General features: G+C 39.8%; 1 long non-coding RNA gene across 6 annotated transcripts; it reads left to right on the top strand.

Annotated features, from left to right (window-relative positions):
• The first annotated feature begins 3,525 nt into the window (after positions 1-3,525).
• On the top strand, positions 3,526-17,981 carry LOC122992647. Of its 6 annotated transcripts, none has more exons than XR_006406092.1 (5): positions 3,526-3,711; positions 9,085-9,187; positions 10,149-10,193; positions 10,281-17,218; positions 17,792-17,981. It is a non-coding gene; the product is annotated as an uncharacterized LOC122992647 (long non-coding RNA). The 6 variants fall into 6 exon arrangements; XR_006406091.1 differs by having other exon boundaries at positions 3,542-3,711; positions 10,281-10,470; positions 16,747-17,981; XR_006406089.1 differs by having other exon boundaries at positions 3,542-3,711; positions 10,281-10,470; positions 12,424-17,981.
• The last annotated feature ends 6,374 nt before the right edge of the window (positions 17,982-24,355 follow it).

Raw genomic sequence — 24,355 nt, 5'->3', positions numbered from 1 at the left:
TCATGACATGTTTTTCTTTTGTGTTGTTTGTTTGCGTTTGTATCTTAGGATGAAAATTCACTCGATTGATTGTCTAGGGGTCCAAACTATTACTTACAGAATTATGAGTAATGTGAGAATTATCATTGTTGTGTGCATCTCACTTCTGGAAACATATTTGATTAATACTGGCAGATGTGCTGACTGGCAAAAGCAAAGGGTAGCAATGGGTGGGTGAGGGGGGGATATTTACTGAGAGCGGCACACAAGGGAAACAATCCCCCATAGAGAGATGTGTGCCCTTGGGTAAAAACATACTGTACAGCTACTCCAGCATGGTCACTTATCTCACAATCTGCCCTGTGCATGTGAATTACACTTAAATAAAGAGCTATTTTGGCATCTTTAATAGCTGTAGTAGTGGAGACAAATGCTACATTGTGTGTATTGATTTGACCTTTAATTCGTCGTTAGCTGCTACTCACTGTTCTACTTGAAGCTATTATCTTATATGCTTAAGTGGTTTGAGAGTGTTAAAAGTGTAATATAGCCATAGACATCCAGTTTAGCTTTAGCTAAATAATTAGCGAATACTATATGTGAGATGGCGCAATTTACAGTAAAGAGGATAGAAGCAATCTGATGAACTGACAGCACTCCACTCTACGATGAGGAATGAAATTAAGTGAAAGAAACTCCTAGCCATACCATGAAGGTCTTATTATGCTGACGTTAAGGGAGCGTTTACTTTAATGGCACAGTACTTGATGTGTAACTTAAACAAGATGCAGGAACGCATTAAATCTTCCATCCCTGGCAGGTGGTAGTGTCTGTGACTGAATTAGATGACAACATTTATCTTTCTGTGCCTGCAGTAGTAGTAATTGGCCTGTCAAGTTACAATAGTTTTCACTTTGAGTGATTCCAAAAGGAAGGACAGTGCTTTAGTGAAGAAGGAGCGCCCAGATTCATTCCTTCATGCCAGCAAACATCCATCTTTTGAGCAGCAAAGTGAATTCCTACCTGCTCTGGCAGCAATTGCTGTTCCACAGCTGAGCTCAGTTATGTGGTAGGGAAAGTGGAAAAACAATTTCTGTGTTATTATCAACATTACATTACATTACATTTAAAAAGTAAGTGAAATTCCTGAATAAATCATGGGACATCTGTTTTTTTTTTTTTTTTATAGTACCATGTACATGAGTGCAACACTGATGCTTGCTGGGTTTGTATGGTTGTTTTGAAAATCACTCTTCCATTCATTCATTCACTTGTTCATTCATTCATTCCACATAATCTCTGGGAATTTAGAGCAATCTGAAAAACAGCAGCAGCAGCCGCAGCAGCATACTCTGTCCGGGGTCTAATCCAGGTCTCACGGCAGTAGCTCTCTCTCTATCTCTCTGTCTCTCTTTCTCTCTATCTGTCTCTCACCCCTTCTACTCTCTCTGCTACTGCGGCCTGTACATGTATGTCCATGAAACACATAGGGCTTACTCATTGTCCATATAAACCATTACAGCCCTGTCTCAGAGTAATCCACTAGTGCAAAACACTAGAGTGCTATTGCTGCTTTTGCTGCTGTGCCTTGCCCCATATGCCACTGCACACATTCTCCACCATCTGTCCTCAATGATAAAAAAAAAATGGAGCAAAAAAAAAAAAAGAAAAAAAGGGCCACCCTGCACTTTTGGCTTAGTATGTGACTTAACAATATCATTTAATCTGCCAGAGGTCAGTGCTTCATCCCTTAGGCCCTATTGAAAAATGTGAAAATGTGACATATCACATTCAGTAAAAAATGTATTTTGAGAAATGGTTTCTGTATATTACGTAAAACCATTTAAACTCTTGAATCAACAGATATTTTGTATTCCTGTTGCCATGTGCACAAAGATTGTTTTGAACCACCCTGTATCACATGTTTCCATTAATTTGCACGGTCAGAAAGACTGCAGCGTCTGTCCCCTGTGTCCCCACTGTGAGGGAAGTAGTGCGAGGCCTCGTGTGAATGCAGCTGCAGTCTCTAGGCACAAGCACCATATGTTGCCACCCACAAATAGGCTGCAAAGTCATCTGACAGTGAACCATTGCCTGTGTGGCTTGCTTTGCCGTTTGCCTTTGTCCAGGATGTGACTGCTGAGTCATTACAAAGCCAAGCATCATCTGTACCGTAGGGCATCTATCCATTGTTGTTTATCAGACTAGCAGTGGAGAGTAAACTAGAGCTTATAGATAAACCTTACAAGAAATCCTGCTGGGGGCAAATTATATAGAATGCACACTCTTGGGGTTATAGGAGATATTTGTTACAGTTGAAGAATATTTTTCATCAATTACCTGAAAAAAGATCATTAAATCCGACTCATCATTCATCAGTCAATCATCACTGCACACTCTGAAATAAGTAGTGTGCACGACAACAACTTGTGATGGCATCAAAAGCCTTTCATCTTTTTGTACTGGTAGGAGTTCCCCATCAGATCATCAGCAGTATTGTTTTTTCCTCCAGTGGAAGTAGCCCTTTGAGGCCACAGCTAAACATTACTGTACATCATTATTATCATTTATTCAGGGGCACTGTACTGCTAGATGACATGCAAAGGGCACCATCACTGAACTTTTCCCTTAAGTAACACCTTACCTTTATGAATAATTAAAATGTTGCCAATTAAAATCTGACGCTGAAAAAAACACTGCTCCAAATCACTTTGATGACCATCTGAGCTGACTGCAGATTAATCATTTAAGAGGAAACAAACAGTAACTGTTGTGTCTTCTGCTACTGCTGCTGCAGCAGCAGCAACAAACAGAAACACACCTTTTCCAGGGAAACTTGAAGAGGCTAAAGACGTAATTGTAGAAAAAACAACAACTCATTAGCTGAATTTATACACTGATATTAATAGCACTTGTATTGGCAGCAGATACTGATGAGTCATCAACTTGACAAAAGTATGGAGATATCTGTGCTGCTCTGGATGTTCCCTCTTTGTTTCATACAGTGTGTAGATTGAATGATGAAGACAAAAAATGGGAATATGTCTGTGAAATATCAGAAAAAGACTCCTCTCAAAACTACAACCACATCACATCATTAATAGCGTTGTCTTTGTTGGTTGGGTTGGTTAGTTTTAGGCATGAGGAGTGAGATTGGGTAGGGTTACGGTAAGAATATCAGGGTAAGGCAATCAGAGGCAGAGTAGGGCAGGTAATGACTTCACCATCCTAGCAAAAAAAAAAAAAAAGGCTTCCGGTTCTGAAAAAGGAAGATAATGCGGAAGGGACTTGAACCTGTATTCTCTCTAATGGCCATCAGGGGGCGACTCCACTGGCTCCAAAAAGAAGTCCATGCGAAAATGACCCTACTTCTCACTTGATTTATTACCTCAGTAAACACTTTCCTAATGAGTTTATGGTCTCAATCGCTAGTTTCAAGTCTTCTTCAATACAACATCATATTCATTTTGTAAATTATGATCTCATGTAACTTAAATTTGACGATAAAGCAGGGTATGCTTTAGGGCGTGGCTACATTGTGATTGGCAAGTCTCTACCACGGCGACAACGTTAGTTAAGTGACGTGAACATGGCGTGGTGTAACGCCGTCGCTATTTCAGTGTGTTTTCAGTTCATGAAAGTTAATTGTAACGTTTTGACTGGCTAAAAAGTCTCATTCAGCGTTGGTTGTGCTAAAAGACCCTTTACGGAATCGGATATTCAGTTTTTCCGGTAAGTTCATTTTGTTTTAATGGTTTTGAGTCTGTTTTTCGCTAACGAAAATTAGCATTAGCATTATCAAAGTTAACCCCTGCAAATGCACCGTGCTAACCAAGCTAGCAGCTAGCGTAAGGGTAACCTGCACCCTCTCGTCCATATATGGCCACTTCTCATCACTTCTGGCTCCAAAAATATCCAAGATGGCAACGGTCAAAATGCCAAACTCGAGGCTTCAAAACCATGGATGTATTATAAGCCCTTATAATACCCATTATAAGCTCTTATAATACTCATTATAAGCTCTTATAATACATCCATGTTCAAAACGCCAGTCCACAGACCAGTGGGTGACGTCTCGGTGGCTCCGTTCATTATTTTATGCAGTCTATGGTAAACACACAAAGAACTCCCTGTAAACAAATGTCATGTCAAGATGTGAAAACATACTTACGTTGCTGCCCTCTTTGCTAAGTTTTAAGAGAAGCATTCCCACTTTTGTCAAACTGCTGGCAATGCAGTGATTACTTCATTTCAGTTATCCCCTCTGTGATCAGAGGTTACCATGGAAACTGGTGTGCCCAAGTGATGTGCCACTGCTCCTCTTCGTAGACTACTTTTCATGTAATTGTTCTATGGTGGTGTTTTCCCTCATAACAGTTTTCATCCTAACTGAGCCTTTCATAAGAATGAATGTTATAATATAAATGAAACAATTATTTGACCATAACAAAAGCTAAGTAAAAGCCTTTTTATCCTACACAACAGGTAGAGCTGTTAGAGCTTTAGATCTGTTTGGTATCACCCTTCATTGTGTCTCTGATAACAGTAGTTTGGGTTTTTTTATTATGCTTTAGATTGTAGGCAGAGAAAAGCCATCTCTTCCTGCACTGTCTGGTTGGCACAGCTCACATGAGGAACTCTCACTGTGAGCAGTCTGACTCCACAGCTCTGTCTCTCTGGAGGGCAGCCAATAAAAAAAAGAAAAAGTGCCTCTCCACATCCAAACTACAATAACTAACACGGATGTCGTCATGCATCACACAGACAGCAAACACATCCTGCAATCATATGTCTCATACATATAAGCCAGACATTTTTTTCCCTAATTTTTATTTTGGAAACTTTGAACTAAAATAATGTTTCTAATGTTACAGCAGACAGCTACATGCATGTATCTTCGCTGGGGAGATAAGCAGCCACCACACTAGCATGTTTTTTCTACATTCAACCATCATAAATCATTAAGGCTGAAAAAGGGGGCATATTTGCCTCTTTCCTCAAAGGGGAACTTTTGTTTTTGTACAGCAATACTGGCTGCCTAAGCATTTTTTAAATTAATATTCCCTTGTGCCATACTGTACTTTTCTCTGATCTCTGTATTATCGGGAGATAATGATGCTCAGGTCAAAAATAAAATGGAGGCTTATGTCCAAAGAATGATGAGGAAGCACTCATACCCTAGCAGAAAGCAAGCATAAAACATCTCAGTTTAGGTCTTCACTCCTTTCAGTTCATCAGTTCATACATTATATACATGATCTTTAAATTGATTGCAATTCAGTGTATTAAAATCCAATGCAATGGCTCTGTAATTATTACAATATGAAATGTAAAAATGTTTGTTTGTGTTGTCCTGGTTAAACTTAAATTTTCTGAGGCTAGGTTGTATGTTATATTGTCGGTGTACTTTAAGATCTGAACATTTCAAGCATCATAAAGGTATTGATATTGAATTGCATTGTATGGATACATCTGTATGTTGCAAGGGTTTGTGTTCCAAGCAGAGTTGTGCGCTGTAGACTTTCAGTGGCACAGAAAAATACTGGGTGTTACATAGATAAGGCAGAAGGGTTTATAGCTGCAGAATCACAGAAATATCCAGTTATACACAGGCCAACACTAAGTTTAATCCTAACCATAACTCGCTCTAAAGGGAGCAAGTCTTTGAGTGGGCGTGTATTTACTGGGTCCCGGTTGGTTGGGACATGTTATTGTTGCAATAAAATGTATTTGTTCATATTAATTTCTGGTCTTTTGGGGCGATCTTGCACTTGGAGACCACGACAGTTGCCTGCCTTAAGCAATGTATAAACCACCCCTGGAGTATATTACAATTAATTGTAAATTGTATTGACATGCACTAGTTAGATTTCACTTAAACTGTGAGCTTTAGAGTGAATGAGGCTCAGGATAATATTGGGACAGGAAATATGTGACAACAGAAATAACAAATAAAAAACAATCTTTATTTTAAATTCTGCTGAATCTTATATAACTTTCAGCACTGAGTGAGTAAAAATCCTGTGGCATAGATTCATGAGTGTTGAAGTAAACATATTTAGAGTTGTAGTCTATGAAGACATAAGAAGCTCTGTGCTGACATCATGTGGTTACTGAGGTACATCACAGGTTTTTACTTAATATGTGGTCTCAGCATGTCCTGTAGCCCAGTTTGAACCACCCACAACACATGACACAAGCATGTGATCTCAATGTGAAAGCTGCCAGTTCTGCTGCATTCCTATCATAGAAAACAATGAAACATCTGTTCAGTTTGATTGATTCTATTGACCCTGAAATATTTGCAATAGAAAAATTTTTTACTCTTTACCTAGATTCTCGTGTGTAAGTATATCCATGACTCTTAAGGCTTATTGGATGACTTACCAGCTGATTTTATGTCTCACCTACAGGTTAATATCTGGGCCATGAAATGCTTCAATTTTAAAATAAATTGAATGGTGGCACTGCAGTAAAGACCTCACACAGTGTGGTTCAGATTGTCCTGCTCTGACCTGTGATTCTTGCAGTTTAAGTATAACAGCAGTTGGTCTGATTTTGTGTAGTCGCTGTGCAGGTGGATCAAGTACAACCTTGCATATACTGTAGTGCCTGTACTGCCAGTTCAGGGCTTTCCACTTGTGCTCATAGAAATAAGGTTACACTATGTTACACTAGGTCCACCATGGACAAAGTAGGTGAGACCACACCATTTGTCCCTGTTACACTTTATTGTATTTCTTAACATGCTTGTCATTTGTTTATTTAGCCGGTATAACATCTATTTACTCTATAGGATTGTTTTCACATAGTATCCTGGTTTTGTTTGTGTTTAGCATTGTTTTGTTATATTTATATCTGCATTTCTGCTTTAATCAAGACAGACAAGTATTGTTTACATTCAGTTTTTTATTGATTTAGTCTTGAGTTTCTTGCATTACTAGCTTGTTGTGTTACTTATCATACCCACCATGCTTTTCAGTAGATAAAAGGGGGAATCACTCAACTACTTCCTGCTTTTAAGCTCTCGCTGACATCACCAGTGATGTCATGAGTTGGACCAAGTATGAGGGGAATTTATTGTATTTAGTTAGTTTGGTTTGTGTTTATGTGATTTGTACTTATTTTTATTTTGGCTTATGGTGAGGGCTATGCTATGCTGGATGATATGTGTGTGTGTAAATAATGTTGATTGATACAAATGACATTTTCATATACCAGTTGCACCCTGTGGTTCTGCCTAGATAGATTGGAGGGCCTACAATGTTTAAGAGGAGAGTTTTTGGTTTAGGGAGAGAGCCAACATCTGTGTAGTTATGTAAAAGTGAGCATGCCTAAGTTTGTTGCAATTTCCTGAGTTAAGTTGGTTAAGATGTGTTTGTTTTGTTTGTTTTAATTTTTTGGAGACTCTTGTTTTTTGGGTACATTGGTCTGAAAAATCACTTTTTTTTTAGTCATTGAATAAGTCTTTGAATCTATCTCCTATCACCTTCCTTGATGCTCTGGCTAAGCTTCCTAACATTTTGGCATCATAAATTAATTTGACCTGACTTGAAGTTTGACCTTTTACAAAAGCACTTTGTTGCAAAACACGATTAATAGATAAAAGGTTATGGTTTCATATGGTTTATGGTGGCACTATTGGTTGAAGTTCATTCTTAAGTATTGGATTTTTTTATTAATGCGAAAGAAAAAATGGGCAAAGTTACCACATCATAGTTCATATATGTATGTGTGTGTGTGTGTGTGTGTGTGTGTGTGTGTTTGTGTGATTTGTTCCTCATTTCCTTCCTAATGGAACATCAGCAGCATTAGTCCTGCATATATCTCCAAATTTATGCAACTGCAATGCAAGCAATTTAAAGCCTCATAAATGATTAGGAACATGTTTTATGTAGGATGCACATCCACAGACATAAAAACAGATGTTTAGTGTAATTTCTTTGTCATAGAAATGTATGGTATTAAAAGATTTGATGTTGATAATTACAAAAAAAAATCACTTTTTTTTAACATATTCATGGTGTTAAGACCTTATACATACATGCACATAAAGGCCTCCCCTGCAATTTGTGTGCTTTAGGAAAAAAATCACAACAGTGCCTCATCGAAACATAAGTAATGTTAAAATTAATAATAAGTAGAAATGCTACAACTTGAACATCAGGAGTTGAATAATTAAGCTGAGAGCTGTTTGACTCACAGGCCTGTGGTGAGTTAGGTAAGTTGGAGTTTTGGTTGAGCTGAATAAATCTCCTCCACTCTTCTCTCCTCCTGTGTGAGATGTGTACTCTGTTGATTGAACTTTATTGTTTTTCCAAACTACATGAGCTGGATGGGACTGCAAAAAATCTGTGGAGGGAGATTTAGTCATATGCCAAAACAAACGTGCCATAGTTATTTTTGTAGCACATGTTAAACAGAAGAGGGCAGTATTGACCAAGATATAACTAAGGAGTTGGAGTATCCAACTGGCCAAACAGTTTTACTTGCTTTATTGTCAGTTAAATTGATTGACTATTATAATCTGCATTAATTGTTAGTTTAAATGAAGTACATCTGTTTCAAATGTAACCCCTGGGCCACACTGGATGCGTGAGCAGTGCGTGTGCATCACGGAACCTCTTGCTTTTCATTTCGGCGCCCATGTTAACAGGTTAGAGCGGCCACACTGCCGCTCTAACCTGTTACACGTGTGTCTCACGCGAGGCTGCTGCGTCGCTTCATCTAGAGATTCGAGGTCTTGCCTATTTTCTCTATGTGACGCGCGCGGTTCTCAGCAGAAATGGACAGGAAAAACGAGAAAGATAGGGTTGCCAGTGGCAGAAGCGCCACAGCAGACACGCTTCCAGTGTGAACGCTGCAAGCGTGAGAGACGCAGCAGTTCAGCGACATACACGCGCTGCTCACGCATCCAGTGTGGCCCAGGTGTTTGACCACATTATTGCATTTTTATTGTAACCTACAAACTCCTTCATACACAACTCTTTCATTACAATTGCACCAGGTTTCAATACTTTCAAAAGCATAAAAAAGGCAATGTATCATGACACATGCATGCAAACAAGAATTCTACAATGACTTGACACTCATTTCATGCTTTAGGATTTCAGGTTTGATTGCCTCAGACTGATCCTCTCAGAATGATCTGCTTGGCTGGACCAAACCCATGGCACTGTGTGTGTGTTGGATTACCACAATTAACTGAGTAAGGTTATAAGCTTGTCAAGGCTTGCCAGAGGCAGGGTGAAAACTGCAGAGACAGCCAGCGACATAACCTGACAAAAGATATACAGATGGAGATGGAACGATAGATAGATAGATAGATAGATAGATAGATAGATAGATAGATAGATATCAACTACATCAGCATGTATTTTAAATGCACCTCAGGCCTGGCTAAGCACTTGAATAACTGTGTAAATTATATCTTCCTAGTGGAGTTAATTCTCTGTGAGAAATCCGTGTTAGGGAGCAGAGAAAGTATAATTTGAAGCTGCCTCTCCAATGAAGGGAGGTGGACAGTGTTAAAAGTCATTCTTAAGTGTGGCACTGATGATAGAAAGTTGTTCTTTGAGGGGGGGAAATGGTGCCAAACCTACGTTCAAAGCTGATGAATATTTAAAGGATTGAGTATACAGATCATCATATTGACAATGGGAGAATACTAATGTCCGCTTCTCTGAGTCTGATTAGAGGTTAAGCAGAATGCAAGCTGCATAATTTATTTTCATTCTTGCATTTTTGTACCTTTTGATTTGACTCCTTTTCTTAGGTTTGATAACTTCTTTGTGCAGAAGTCAGTCCCTTTGAAACTGAAAATATGGTGATATATATATATATATATATATAGTAGGTGCTGCATGCAAATGAGGGACAATTGGTGTCATATGTGTGTGGCATGTAAAAGAAATTTAATTATGTATTTTGGCTTTTTTTTGTGTGTAGCACATCCATCCGGTAATGTTAAGTACAATAGAAGTCCTCCATTTTTAAGGCCCATGCTCCAGCAGTTGACATACACAGAGTGCCCACTGTCCCCACTGACACAGACATTGTCCACAATCTATTAAATTGAATGTTGTATTTAACTGGTTTGGAGCCAGGGCAAAGTTACATGCTTTTGTATCATTCTAACTCCTCTCTCTCACGGAATGTGCTTATTTCAGGGAGAGAAAGACAGAGAGAGAAAGTGGGAGTGAGAGCCCATGCAGGTGAGAGTGTCTAACAGTGAGGAAATCAATATGATGTAAATTATTAAGAGCTCAGGAATGCGTCTGACCCCTACTGTCTTGCAGCAGGCTGGGCTCTGAAGGCTGGCAGGTGGACGCGAGCTTGGACTCTCCCTCTAACACTCATTAGTGGCTGGGAGCCGGGGCTCCTTGTGAGTGGGAAGGCAGGGATCACAGCGGGGAAGTGATGGCCCAGGCCTCTCACATCCCGGCTCAGCCTTCGCTCTGGCTCTGCCAGCCTCTCCCTGGAAGCTCATTAGTAAGTGCACTGATGCATAAGAGCTAGTCATTAGCTGGGCTTTTTTTCCGTCTTCATCTCTGTTTCCCCCGACACCATGTCTGATCCTGAAGACCGGTGGCAGTGCTGGTTTAAAAGACGAGAGAAGTCCATATTACCGCAGGTATTCTAGACATATGGATATGAGACAGTGGTAGCCATCAGATTTTTTTTTTTTTATACAAAGGGTGGGGGGTGAGGGAGAGGGGTGTCAATTTGGAGTTCTTCAAATGGAGTCCATCCATAGCCCTTCAAACCAAAGAGTAAACATTAGTGCTTGACCAGGACTTTGGCTGAGCGCCCCTTTCTTCCTCCATGGTTGGTTTTGATCTGGGGTATTTGCTTTTGCTGCTGGCCAGATCCCCTCAGCACCTGATGGTTGCCCAGGCTCTGAGTAAATAAGATCTGGGGCCCAGGCCTCTTAGGGGCTGCTGGGTAAATAAGGTCTCTGGTGTGTGTAGCGTGCCTGGCAGCAGGGTGAGCACTGGTGTGGAGGCCCCCAGAGACACGCCATCCCCCTTTTCTATATCTAGCTGTTTAATTCTGTTATCCTCTCTATCTTTAACTTACTCCATTCTCCCTCCCTGACCACCACATACACACACACACACACACACACACACACACACACACACACACACACACACACACAGTCCTCCCTCTCAGCAGGCGTACTGATTAATGTTAGCCAGTTGTACTCATAAACATTTACAACTTCCAAAGCATTTGCAACAGGACCCATGTGTGCCCAATATCATGGAATTAACTTGATCACTTGTTCAAGCAGATTGCTCAAATAAAAAGGAAACAAACCATTTCAGATTTTGTTGAGACAATACCCAGTTATTCATATGAGTTTTTAGTTTGCAGATGGATATTAACCACTGTTAGAATGTAAAGTCCTGTAATTAAAAGTGTTTGAGCATCATGTAGGATCAAGCTTCTGTCTCTGAGGAACAGTTTGGCATTTAGTAAGTCTTTAAATGTCAGAAAGATAAATGATAATGATAGCACCTGTAATAAAGTAATTACTTTCACAATGGTAATCTTCCTAGCCCACAAACAAATGGATTTCATATACTACTGAAAGATTAAACTATTTAACACCTCATGTCTCCATGACTTATTAAAACAAAAAGTGGCCATAGGGGACCAGCAAAATATTGCAGTGTTGATATTGCTCAACCTACATATTGTGTAGCTTGTTTTGTAGCTTTCAGTTCAACAAAGGCAAACAGTATCCTCTTGTAAAAGATGCAACCCTTATGCCCAAGTTTCCCAAGTAATTGTATATTGTTCAGCAGTTGATATTATATAAGAACATGCATTCAGTGGTGGAGTAACAGATAAGTGGATAAGTTTATATGCTTTAGTGTCATTCAGTCACTGTAATGAGGGATTTGCCTTTGTGAAAGTTTACTGAGTCAGATCTCATCAGCTTAATGTGATCTGGCGCTAGCCATGCTGGATCCCCTTATGCCAATTAATCCAGGTTGTAACTCACAGACTCCTGCTGACCAATTCACATCCATTGTTGATAGTTTTTGGCTGCAGGAGCCTTAAACCTCCTTGTTAGAGCCAAAAACCACAAGAAACCCACCACCTCTTTCAGCCCCATCATATTGTCTGTTGATTGCCAGCAATTAGTAAAGCCAGGCGGGCTGAGAAATGACAAGATGGGGCATGGCGATTGCAATGCATGAGCGTTGTTGGCTCACACTCCAGCTGAAAGCCTCTACAATGTTTGTTAACCCTGGGGGTCAGACTGATTCACTAGCGCAGACAGAAAACAAGATTTATGTTGCACAAATCAATACGCAGTCAGACTTTTACCATTGTGGAACACCAATCCAGGCACTTCTCTCTATCAGTCTAACATGACACTAATGTGTTTTTATTCCTGTTTAACCCAGCCAGTGATGAATCTGTTGGCAGGCCAAGACAGAGACAGTGAGAGGCAGGCCGCCCTTGATTAGTTGGGGAACACATGGCAACATGCAGAGGCTGATGCAGTGGCGTGTCATGGAGGCAATGGCCTATCAGTCTTCAGGTTTCCTGCTGGGAGTTGTTTATCCACTGTTTATTCATTGTGAGAGGAATCGGCAATTTACATCCCAGCGCCTGACAGTGTATCAAATAAACTAATGACAGTGTACTTGGGTGCTGATCCCACTCAGTGCTGTCTTAAGTAAATTAGAATGAATGCAGTTCTTCAAGTTCTCCTCACTGGGAGTGTTCACTAACCAACCTAACCGGTCCTCTTTATTCTCCCTGCCATCAGCTCTGATCTCATTAACATTGCTTGTCAACTGAACACAAAAGGACACACACCTGGCAGAACACATGCCACAAACAACTCCAGAGTAAATTATTGTACAGTAGGAAGCTCTTACAAGCTGGCAGGCCAATAATGTAAAATTTGCTTAATGTCCAACCCCCGCTTACCCTGTTAAAGGAGGAAATTGGAAAGTGACATGAGTGACAAGTGGTATTCTCTGAGCATTGACCAGCAGGCACAATAGAGGAGCTGAGCCCGGTGCCAAGCTCTATTTCAGGGGCTGCATTCCAATTGATTAGGAGGCTTGTGAAACAAACGCTGGTGACAGAAACGAGAGTACGGCCCTGGCAACTGTTGGGCACAGTGCCAGGTGTGCAGTCTTTCCTCGCAGCTCTCTCTCTCTCTCTCTCTCTCTCTCTCTCTCTCTCTCTCTGTCTCTCTCTCTCTCTCAGTTTCTCTCTCTCTCTCTCTCTCTCTCTCTCAGTTTCTCTCTCTCAGTTTCTCTCTCATACACACATTATTGGAGCATTAATGACACCCACAATGTGACCACTGGGATAAGTTAGCAGCATTATCTCTCTGTATGTGATTATGTATTGGACCAGCTTTGCTTGTTTCCTTGAATTCCACTAATAGAAAGGTTGTGAGCCAGAACTCTTGAAATGATTAACTGCTTTTTACTGTAAAGGGCATTTTACAGGATTTTTGGAATGTAAAAATATTCCTATATCTGCATTAAAGGCAGTCCTTGACAACGAGTCTCAGATTGTGCCTCAGTGAAGTATAATTCTGAAGTGCTTTGAGTATTTTGGCCTTCAAACTATACATCTATGTATATGTGTATGTGAGTGTGGCATAGAGATATTGTGTGTGAGGCTGTGTGTGTGTGTGGGTACAAGGGCAAACGGGTGCATGTGTCTGTGCATATGCCTGGTCTTAGCAGCAGCACCCTGTAAACCCCGGCTTTTCTTTATAGTGAAGTTGATTGGATAAACAGTCTGAGTCTGGATTATTGTACTGGAAAATGAAAGCATATGCACAATTTGCATTTTAATGAGCAAGTGAGCATTATAAAACAAACTGTTCTGGCAACAGCAACTCTTACAATAAAACTGTGGCTTGTTATAGCAATCAGATATTTTATCAACACATATTTGAGCACATTTGTAGATCAGTTATCATTATAATTCCATTGTGACCACTTAGGATGGATTTAGAATTCATTTTAAATTAATTTGAGCAGCTTTTTGTTTTATCTTGTTTTGGTTTTCTGTATATTCAGTATACACCATGTCATGTGTTGCATCTTGCTCTTTGCAAATCTGCTTTGATTGTGACACGTATGAGTAAGTCATGCATAAAATTTATGCATGGCTGATGCAAAGTTCAGTAGGCCTGCGCCAAACAAAATGCTGTTCAATTAAAAGGGAAGTAATGGCATCCTATATAATAAAGGATATCTGTGCATACATAAACTGACAGAAAAGCATGATGGCTCATTCACGTCATGCTATGTAATTTAGTTAATGCATTTCCCCTTGCTCTTTAAAACACTTGCACATTCAAATTTGCCATCATAATCTCTATGACAGAGGACATTAATTATGTTCGTTGGCTGATCGCTGTTTCTTCACAACATCCCTGATTAAAATTTCACACATTGTAATGATGTGCTTCAGAGCTAGAAGCTGTGAAATTTACTAAGCAGTCAGCGAGCTTGAATTCTTATTCTTGGGTGGTTCACCCAGCACAAAAAACCCCACATATAATCCAAATCAAAGCTGTTAAGTGCTTGAGGAAAAGCTTTATTTACATGCTAATGGCAATATATCTTAGCAACTTATTCATTAAAATATTGTGCAAATGAGGGAACAACAAAGCAGTAACTTCTCTCCAGATATGTGGGTTCAAATTTCATATTTGGGAAGTTTAATTAAGCAATAGATTATATTTTGCAAGGAGTGTTCACTTTAATGAATCTCCAGAGACCGCAGATAAACACTCCAATAGTATCAAAGCATCCATCTCTTTAATGGATGCGAAAATTAGGGATGTAAATGGCTTTGAGCCTTTATTTTCATTGCTCGTGGGAATATTTACCGGATGCAGGCGACACTTATGTAACCTACATTATGCATATACTTTCATTTTTGGAAACCACATGAATTGTGGTTCACCATTTTCAAGGACAAACACTAAACACTTATTTAAAGCATGCTTTTAACAGCTGCACCTGTCAAAAAAAATGAAGCAAGGAAGCTTTTCATCTTTTTTTTTTTTTTTTTTTAACCTAATTTTAAGTGGATTTAAATATGCAGACTATCTTAAACATTGTGAAACACTGCTAGCACAGATTCTGATTCTCCCTCTTCTGTTTGGGTGAGCTCTTAGTTCTACCACAGAGCATATCTTGAAAGAACCACTGGCCATTTTAGCTTTTCCAATAAGATGTTTGCCTGAGTGTGGCTCTATATTCTGCAATCCCGAAACAGTGCAGAGTCAGTGAACCCTGGTACATTGTGTGATGGAGGAGTGCTACGTGCCCAACATTCACCTCTGCGAGGCCGGCTGTTGTTTATCCCTGTAATGTCCATTTTATTGGGAATCTCAGCGAGCCTTCACACTACCTGCTGTGCTCAGCAGTGTGGAGAAGCCAGGGCCAGTAGAGTGGTGGTCAGTGCCTGTCAATCACAATCACAAGGATCAGTTAGCAGCCATCAGTCTGAGAAAGCATACCCAGATGTTGCCTGTCTTCTATCTCTTGATGTTCTTCCTTCATATGTTGTCCTTTTTCCATCACTTGTTGTTTGAGCTTTCTACTTTTACACACTATAAACTAATGTTGTTGGACACTGATTATTTTCCTCCATGTTTGTTTTAATGACTATATTGCTTAGAGATATAGAGAGAAATATATTCCTAAAGTTAAAGAGGATGGAAAAAAAATGTGTTATTTTCAACCCCAAAGGCGGCTGTTTGTTTCTGTGTTTGTGCTGGAGCCTATAAAAGGGAGGGCTGATGTTGGGGAAGAGAGCAGTCAGAGGTGATAAGAAGGGAGCATCACAATATACTCAAGCTGCTGCAAAACAAACACAAAACATTGATTATATCATCTTCACAGACACCCAAAGCTCACCATAGTTGATGTTTACCTGACATGAAGTAAACAGCACGTTGGACTGTAGACTTCTACTCTGCATTTCATTTGCTGCCGTGCCCTCGGTATATGTACGTCTCTGACCTGTTCCCGCCCCTAATTTCCCCCATCATATTCAGAGCAGACCTGCCAACAGTCAGCTTCATTACAGCCAATATCTTAAATCACCTCTCATGTGTTTCCCACCAGTTTGGAGCTTGGTCTCCTCTGAATCGCAGTCATTTTAATGTTCCTGTGCTGATTGCGGGTGCAGGTGGTAATACATTAAGGGACTGAGACAGCCAGTGGCACAGTGCTGAAAGACCTTTATCCATTTGCACTAAGTTTCCCCTCACATTCGGAGGCATGTCGTTCTAATTAGGCCAATGGTTTTGACTGTGGCCATATTCATATGGGACAGCTCACTTTAAGTTGTACAACAAGGTGATTCTACATCATATATATTCCACCAGGTCAATAGATTGTGCCATGGTCTAGGGAATTTCAAGAAGAAATTGTACATTAATGAAAGTGGAGAATGACTGGAGAGAAGAATTGCGACAGGGTTACTGCTCTTTTCCTCTCCATCTTTTAAGTAGAGGAGCCTCACATCTCGTGAGAGATGAGGATATCTGGGGTGTAAAATATTACAGATGATGCTTTTTTGTTTCTGTGGCGGTACAAATGAAGACATGTTTAGAGCTACCTCAGCAGAAAGTCTATTTACAGATTTGTATATGAAATAATTCATGTGAGGAAACTTGTATTTCACAGTGCTGCATGACAAATCAAAGGTATTGGTTCAATTCTCTAAAAACAACTTGTCTCTATGTTTGAACCACAGTGAGCTCCCAGTACGTCTGTCTCTCAATGATGAGCTCTTCTGGCAGGTAAAAGCTTCAGAAAGCCCTCGGTCCATTTCCATTCTAGCTTCCAGCAGTGTGAGTGGTGTGACAGCCTCTTGGGGCAAAGGGATTATTGAGATCAGGCCTCCCCCAGCTCTATGCCTCTAGCCCAGCCCGCCAAGCTAGCCCAGTCGGTTCCTCAAGCCCCCCAGTGTCTTACAGAACAGCCCACCAGGCGCACAGAGAGCAAAGAGGCACCAGGGACCCCTCTAATTGTCCATGCTTTGGGCGGCTCTTTGGCAAGCCAGCATGAAGAAGGCCCCCAGTCCCTAGGCTGTCCCACTGCTCCCTACTCAGCCCTTGCTCAGAGATTCTGAGGACGATATATCTGCTTTGAGGCTTTATGTTTCTGAGGCCGTCATATAGTGCAGCTGGAAATTGTGAATTTCTCTGAAAGTGTGCTTTCAGCAGGTCAGTGGTGGTGTTAGAGCAGGGTCATATTCAAAACTCTTCAAATGATCCACATGATTCTTGGCTTAAACATGTTGTGAATTGTATTCAGTGTTTCCCTTGCACATTTGAAAGTGTTAGTGCATTTGCTGTTAATTTTGGAAGTCAAAATCCCAACAAAATATACATGTTTATTTTTAAAGAGTACGCAATATACTGTGCATATTTTTTACATAGATATTTGTTTTGAATCATTTTGACATAGATATTTCAGTGGACGTGTGATCTGTCAATAAATATTTGTCATGAAAAAGCACCAAAATATGTTTAAAGTGTATGTTCGACGTGTGTAAAAGTGGCACAGGGGTAATCGGGATATTCTTAGACATTTTTCCAATAGTTAAGGAATCAGTATAGGTTATCTGGTTAACATAGTTGCAAAAATATCAGCTGTGTATATATCAGTATGCTGCAAGTAATATAACTGTAATAATCTGAACATTGTGAATAGATCCTATAGTTAAAAATACCCATAAACAGGAACAATAACACATGCTTTGTTAGTTTCATATATTTCTATTTGTTGTGTCTCAGAGATATAAAATTTCTAAAACAGAGCTGCTGTTAACGTACTAGTGAGAGCTGGAGGAACGGCTGCTGGGAACTGGATGAGGACTGACAAGGCCACCCATACAAAGGAAGGGGCAGCCTCCTGTCATCCAGTGGGGGGAGGGGAGGCCAATGAACATGTACAGCCACAATAATAAACACACAATTACTTTGATACCTGCTGCGTGTTGCTTCTGTTCATAGTATATACTTTATCAATATTAATACCCGTAACCTCTTTATTTTTTTAAATGTAAGAGCATCTGTACAAAAGATATCGATGCTATTATGCGATTGTGGGTTGTTAGTGTTTTGCTAAAGAAAGAATTTCTAAAATTCTAACCATAGAGGAGAAAATAGTGGAGCGGTGCTCTGACAAGGCAGCAGTCAAAAGATGTTGAAAATCAGTTGCAGCTTATGTGCAGCTTTCTAACTGCATGATCAACCAAATGGAACTAAAGGCAATTATGAAGCACAATAACATTTAGGTATGCATGCCATTTCAAAGATTGACAAATCATCACAATTGTGGTGTATACATTAGCACCATATTAGCAACATACATATTGGACAATATCCTCAGCCATTTAATTGAAGTGATTTCATTATGCCCCCCTTTTTAAATTGAAAGCAGAAAAACACCTAGTAGCTGACAAACTATAGCTGAGTGTGTGTGTGGGCCAGTTATTGTATATAATAATACTGTGATGGGAGATCATTATTTCTTTCATTTCTATAATTCATTACCTAAACCCTGAAAAACAGAATAGTGCTCGTATTGTCCACAAATAGTGTTCAGATGTGTTTGAGCTGAGCTGTGGCTGCTACTTTTCCTCCACTGAATATCTGGCACAAAACAGGACCGCCTAAAAGTGCTTGTGTTGTGCATATTGTGCAACTATTGAAAAAGTTATGAGCTCAGTAAATGGGTAGTTAGGCATGCTGGTCATGCCAATAACAGCTATGCAAAGGATAGCTAGACAATAGCCCTTAACTGGACTGTGACAGGGTAATTATTGTGCTCACGTAATAAAATTCTCTTTACATAGGTCATTCCCAAAGTGTAATTAAAAAAGCGTTATAGATTATTTTTATTGAAGCAATTAAACCAAAAAGCAAAAAGTAATTAAGTGTGGAGGTAATAATAGTGTTGGTCAACAGCATTTGTTTTGAGAGAGGGATTTGCCAGCCTCACCTCTCTAATGTAGCACAGACATCCTTTAATTTACACTCTACAATTTTATTACGTTAAACTGTTTTTTAGTGTGTGACAATTATGTTTATAATGCCAAAAACTGAGCAGGATTTAATGAAATCATTATCATGAGTGATAATTGTGAGTAAATGCTTGATTTGAATTATTATCTTCCTCTATGTACTGAATTAATGAATCGTTACTATTCATAATACTGGTTTATAATTATGTTAAATTGGCCGTCTTATCAGCAGTCAAAGACTTGGGATTATCAGCGTCTTGACTGTGTGGACTGTGCCAAATTCCTTGTGGATATACGCCTGTTCCCTGCACAAAGAAAAAAGGAGAGATAATATTGGGAGGTTAAATTCCACAATTTTCTCTTAAAAGATGTAAGAAGAGCTATTGCACAAAAGTGCTCCTGCTTTATGAGGGAAATCAGACTGACGGGTCTGCAGGGCATTAACATCCACTTGACTTTGAGTGCAGCCGATTTTACAAGCCAACACATACATGTAGCTGACACATCAACTGTGTTGATCTCCGCAATTGTGTCAGGTTACTGAATTCAGATGATATGTTAATGTGAAGGGAAAATATGTTGCCCTAGTTAGCATATGGGCCACTTGCATTTCAGAAACTTATTATCATTCAGCTTGCACGTTTCTGAAAATCATGGTAATAATCTAATTGTCAGGTAGGGAAGAAAATGCAACATTTCATACAGTGAGGTAAAAGGTGATGTGGTTAAAAAAAATGAGGGAAGATAGACTTCTTTGTAAACCAAATATGCATATATGAAGGTTTTTCTTTATTATGCATGTCAATGATGAACATAAATGAATGGAATATAAAAACAAATGTGAAAAAAGAAACACAAAAAAAGAATTGAAGAAAAAATTAAAATAAAAACTTCTGTTGTATCTTTGCCAGAATGTATTAAACCTGTATTGTCCAACATCTTATTGTTAACTTCTGTCTGTGTCAGATGCTTAAATGATTTGCTGAAGCTGAAATAAATGCAAAACTAAAAGCTTTACACGCAGGTACATAATCAGCTACATACTACTAGCTTCAACTCCATGACCCCTGCTCACCACAATTATCACTCATTCCTGTTGTTACTGATGTGTTGGAAAAAAAACAGTGATAACAACCCTTCACATGTGCTTTGATTGCTCTATAAATAACCATGTAATCATGACACAGAGTGAAATAAGTTTAACATAGCTATACTTACCATGAAAAAAGAGAAGCACAAAATGTGGTGAGATACCAACAAGGATTTTTCAAACAAAGTAATTAAACACTGGTAGCTGTGCTGCTAATTTTACAATGTAAAGACAGTTGTGATTTGACGTGAAACTTAGTGATTTCCTTTTGTTCCATCTCATGTCATTGGGAAAGCGAACAGCAGAGGGCAGCTTGAATACATAAATACATAAATACAAACTAGAAGGGTGCATCTCTCAGTCATCAAAGGCATGCACTGGTTTACATCCCTGGGTTCCCAGCTTACCGCTCAGCTCCTGTCTGTCAGCCAGCTGGACCACAGAGAGCCGGGGACTGTGATCAGCATCAACCCTATCTCGATACCACACAGGGAACACACTGGAGGAAGTAGGGAATAAAAGAATGGTGGAGTGACAAGTAATTGACCAACAGCAACCAAGTAGCTGGCCATGTTTTGAAAGCCCCGCATCAGTTTGTAAGTCACATAAAATCTTGAGCTCTCTGTGTCTTTTTTTTTGTGTATCTTTTCCTCTCTGCTTCACTCTTTCCTGCAGGTTGCTGCTGGAGAACCTCAAAGACAACACTATGTGCTGTTTTCATTGTTAAACCTGTGTTCAGCCATTGTCTGCCCTCCCTCCTGAGCTCCACCCCCCCCCCCCCCCCCCCCCCTTTCACTCTCTCTCTTTCTCTCTCTCTCTCTCTCTCTCTCTCTCTCTCTCTCTCTCTCTCTCTGTGGCTCAAGATGAATCTGCCAGCATGTGCCCATGCTCTTCATCACTGTCAGGTGCCCCATGGTGGTCCTCCTCCTCTTTTTCAAACTGGGCACCAACCGCTGGCTGGAATTATTCCTCACCTCCAAAACTCTCCCCACTGTTTCTAAATAAATGTGGCTGTTGTAACCGAGGAGTGTTGCTCATCCATCTTTACCGTGTGGTGTGTGGAGTGTGGTGTGTGGAGTGTGCAGTGTTTACTGAACTAGACAGAGAGTCTAATAGTAGTCAGTGTAAAGAGACACAATATAGAATGTACTATAAGACTGAGCCAATTAAGATTTTTATTTCTTGGTTTTAATAATAATAATAATAATAAACTTTATTTGTATAGCACCTTTCATACAAAATGCAGCTCAAAGTGCTGCATTGTTTTGCCCTACAATTTATGAAGACAATGTTCGTTTCCCAGTGTCTGTGAGGGTTTTCATTCATAACCATATATATATATATATATATATATATATATATATATATATAACTAGATATATATATATATATATATATATATATATATATATATATATATATATATATATATATATATATATATATATATAACTAGATATATATATATATATATATATATATATATAACTAGATATATAACTAGATATATTTAGCACCAGTTAAAAAAATTAAATCATCCACATTGGATATCACTTTTGTAAATTTAAATCAGTTTTTCCACATTGTGGCAACTCATTAGCAGTTGTTTGGCTAGTTATATTAGACTCGTTATATCACTTGACACAAGCTGATGTTAAATTTGTAATTAAGGCACAGAAGATAGCTGTAAGTACCGTTGACAAGGTGGTGAGTGTGGTGTTTGTGAGTGTCACAATGCAAGGTGGGAATGTTGGTTGCTAGAGTTTATAATGAAAGCGTGCTAAAGATGCAACACTGTATGCTTTAGTTTAACCCTTGGGTAGTCTTGACATTCTGTGTGCTCCCCTTGTCCTAAGGGTCAAAAATGACCCGCCTCCACTGAACCCCTAAAATAAAGCAGTTTACTTGATTTTTAAAACTATTTTGCATGAAGAAACAACCTGTCATTCATCACAAACCTTATGAATATCTGGGTCTTCCCTCTTCACAGTGCAGAGAGATTTTTATTACAAGCCATCTGCCATTCTTTACTAAAGCAGAGGTTTATTAGTAGTAGTATTACTGCTAAAGGTACTGCATAGGTGTAAACATTTGTACACTTGTATACCCTAAGAAAGTAGCAGAAATGTGCAGAAAGTAGTTTTGAATGCATTTTATTGAAGAACAATAACAGAACTTTTTTGGTAACTGATATATTCTTACATACTGTACAATGAGGAATTCAACTACAAAATAATTTTCTTCTCCCATTTTTTGAACCATTGCCCCTACCTACAAGGTGCATTAACAACAATAAATAAAAATAATCATCTCTAATTAGCACATGTAGGACAGTATGCAAGTGTGTGTGCATGGACTTTGTAGATGTCTTTTTCACTTGTGCAGCACATAGTATTTGTTTTACAGTCCGTCTTTGGCGGGCAGACTTGGCATCTCCTCCTCTTGCCTGCCCCAGATGCAGCCTCAGGTGGATCAGGACAAAATTCAGCCCCCTGAACAGCTTTCACAAGTGCTGCAGAGGCTGCTGTGTGGGGGAGGCGCTCCCTTCTTTGAACGTGTGGGGTTACAAGAGCCTTTCCCATCTGCTCCAGAAACACCGTCCTCTTGTACTTATCAGGCATCCATTTAGGGTTGATCTTGTTCCATATGACGAAGGTGTTGTATGAGGACACATCAGTGATGTTATGGAGGATGACCAGGGGCCAGTGGGCAGTCATCCTCTTGCAGCTGTAAGTTCCAATCACCTTGTCCAGGTTGTACACATCTCCTTTGTTGTGGTTGTAGTCCAGGATGATGGCTGGCTCCCTGTCTGCACGATTGCTGATCTCAGTTGTTTTGTGCAGTGTGCTCCAGAGCACCACATTCTTGTTCCTATTTGGGAGGTAAGAAACTAGAGTGGTGGTGGGGGTGAAGGCAAACTTGGATGAGAAGGCAGTGCAGGGAGCTCAGGCTTGTTCTTTCTAACTGCGCCAACTATGATCTTCCTCTTCAGGAACTTCTGGCTCAATTCATAAGAGGTGGACAAATTGTCACATGTGACAATGTGCCCCCTCAGTCCATCTGTCACATCAAGCATAACCCGCATCCCCTGGTTCATCTCTGGGCCTCCAGTGGTTGGCTCTCCTGTGCAGACTTGCATCTTCCAAGCGTAGCTGGATTGTGCGTCACAGGCTGCCCATATCCTGATGCCATACTTTGCTGGCTTGCTGGGCATATACTGCCGGAGAGGAAAACGACCTTTTGACAAAAGAGATTGCTATGAATAATTAGTATCAGTGTCACAGAAAACAATCACATACAGCAATGATAGTACAGCAATACATAATACAATTAATAATGAAAATCACTTGCATTACTGACATGAAAATAAAAGTTTACCTCTGAAATGAAGTTTGGAAGTTGCTCCTCCACTGTTACTTAAAGCCCAGGGTTGTAGAGGTTTTACGGATGCTCCACCCACTTCTCCCAGACCTTTCTTATAGCCGACAGTTTGTCTTTCACACATCTTGTAGGTCTTGATTCACTGTTGTCAAATCATTCAATCAAGCATTCTTGAGAAAGTGTGAAAGACTTTCAGTGGCATCGTGGCATGGAAAATCGCCTTTCCAACCTCCCAGAGACTAGATGTAGCCTCGCCTCAGGACCTATACATACCCGCCATATTTACAGAAACCCTATAAATTTATCATATCCAGGATGATTTTTTCGATGGCTGGTGTGATGAACATGTAGCATGTTGAGGCGATGGCATAGGGTCATCCTTATGACATTATGTGCTGCCATCCTGGCTTGGCTGTCTGGCTATTCTTTGACAAAAAATGTCAAAGAACAGCAAAATAACATGTCTCTTTCAGCTTGGGGGATTTCTTCTTCATCTGAAGATGATGCATCGTGTTCTGGATGGTATTCTTCCCCACCTTCTTCTTCTTCAGATACCTCCTCCTCTTCTAAATCATTGTTCTCTTGTTCCTCCTGGACATCTGAAAAAAACAGATCTACAACCTGCTGACTGAAACATGCACTCATGGCTTCAGCACAGAGAGAACTGGGGGTACTGTCATCTGCAGCACCTTCATAGCCTTTGACTGCATTGCCCAGTAGTAAACAATGCTTTTAAGAAATGTTTGTCTGAAATTTTGTCTGTGAACTTGAGTCATGTGTGGGGTCGTGGAGGGGAGATGCTGCACATGCACAAGAAAGTTTTAGTTTTTAGGTATTTCTGAGTTGTCATTGTGTATTTGT

Source organism: Thunnus albacares, chromosome 11, assembly GCF_914725855.1.
Source record: "Thunnus albacares chromosome 11, fThuAlb1.1, whole genome shotgun sequence".
In the NCBI taxonomy this organism is placed as follows: Eukaryota; Metazoa; Chordata; class Actinopteri; order Scombriformes; family Scombridae; genus Thunnus; species Thunnus albacares.
This window is presented reverse-complemented; position numbering and strand designations above follow the sequence as displayed.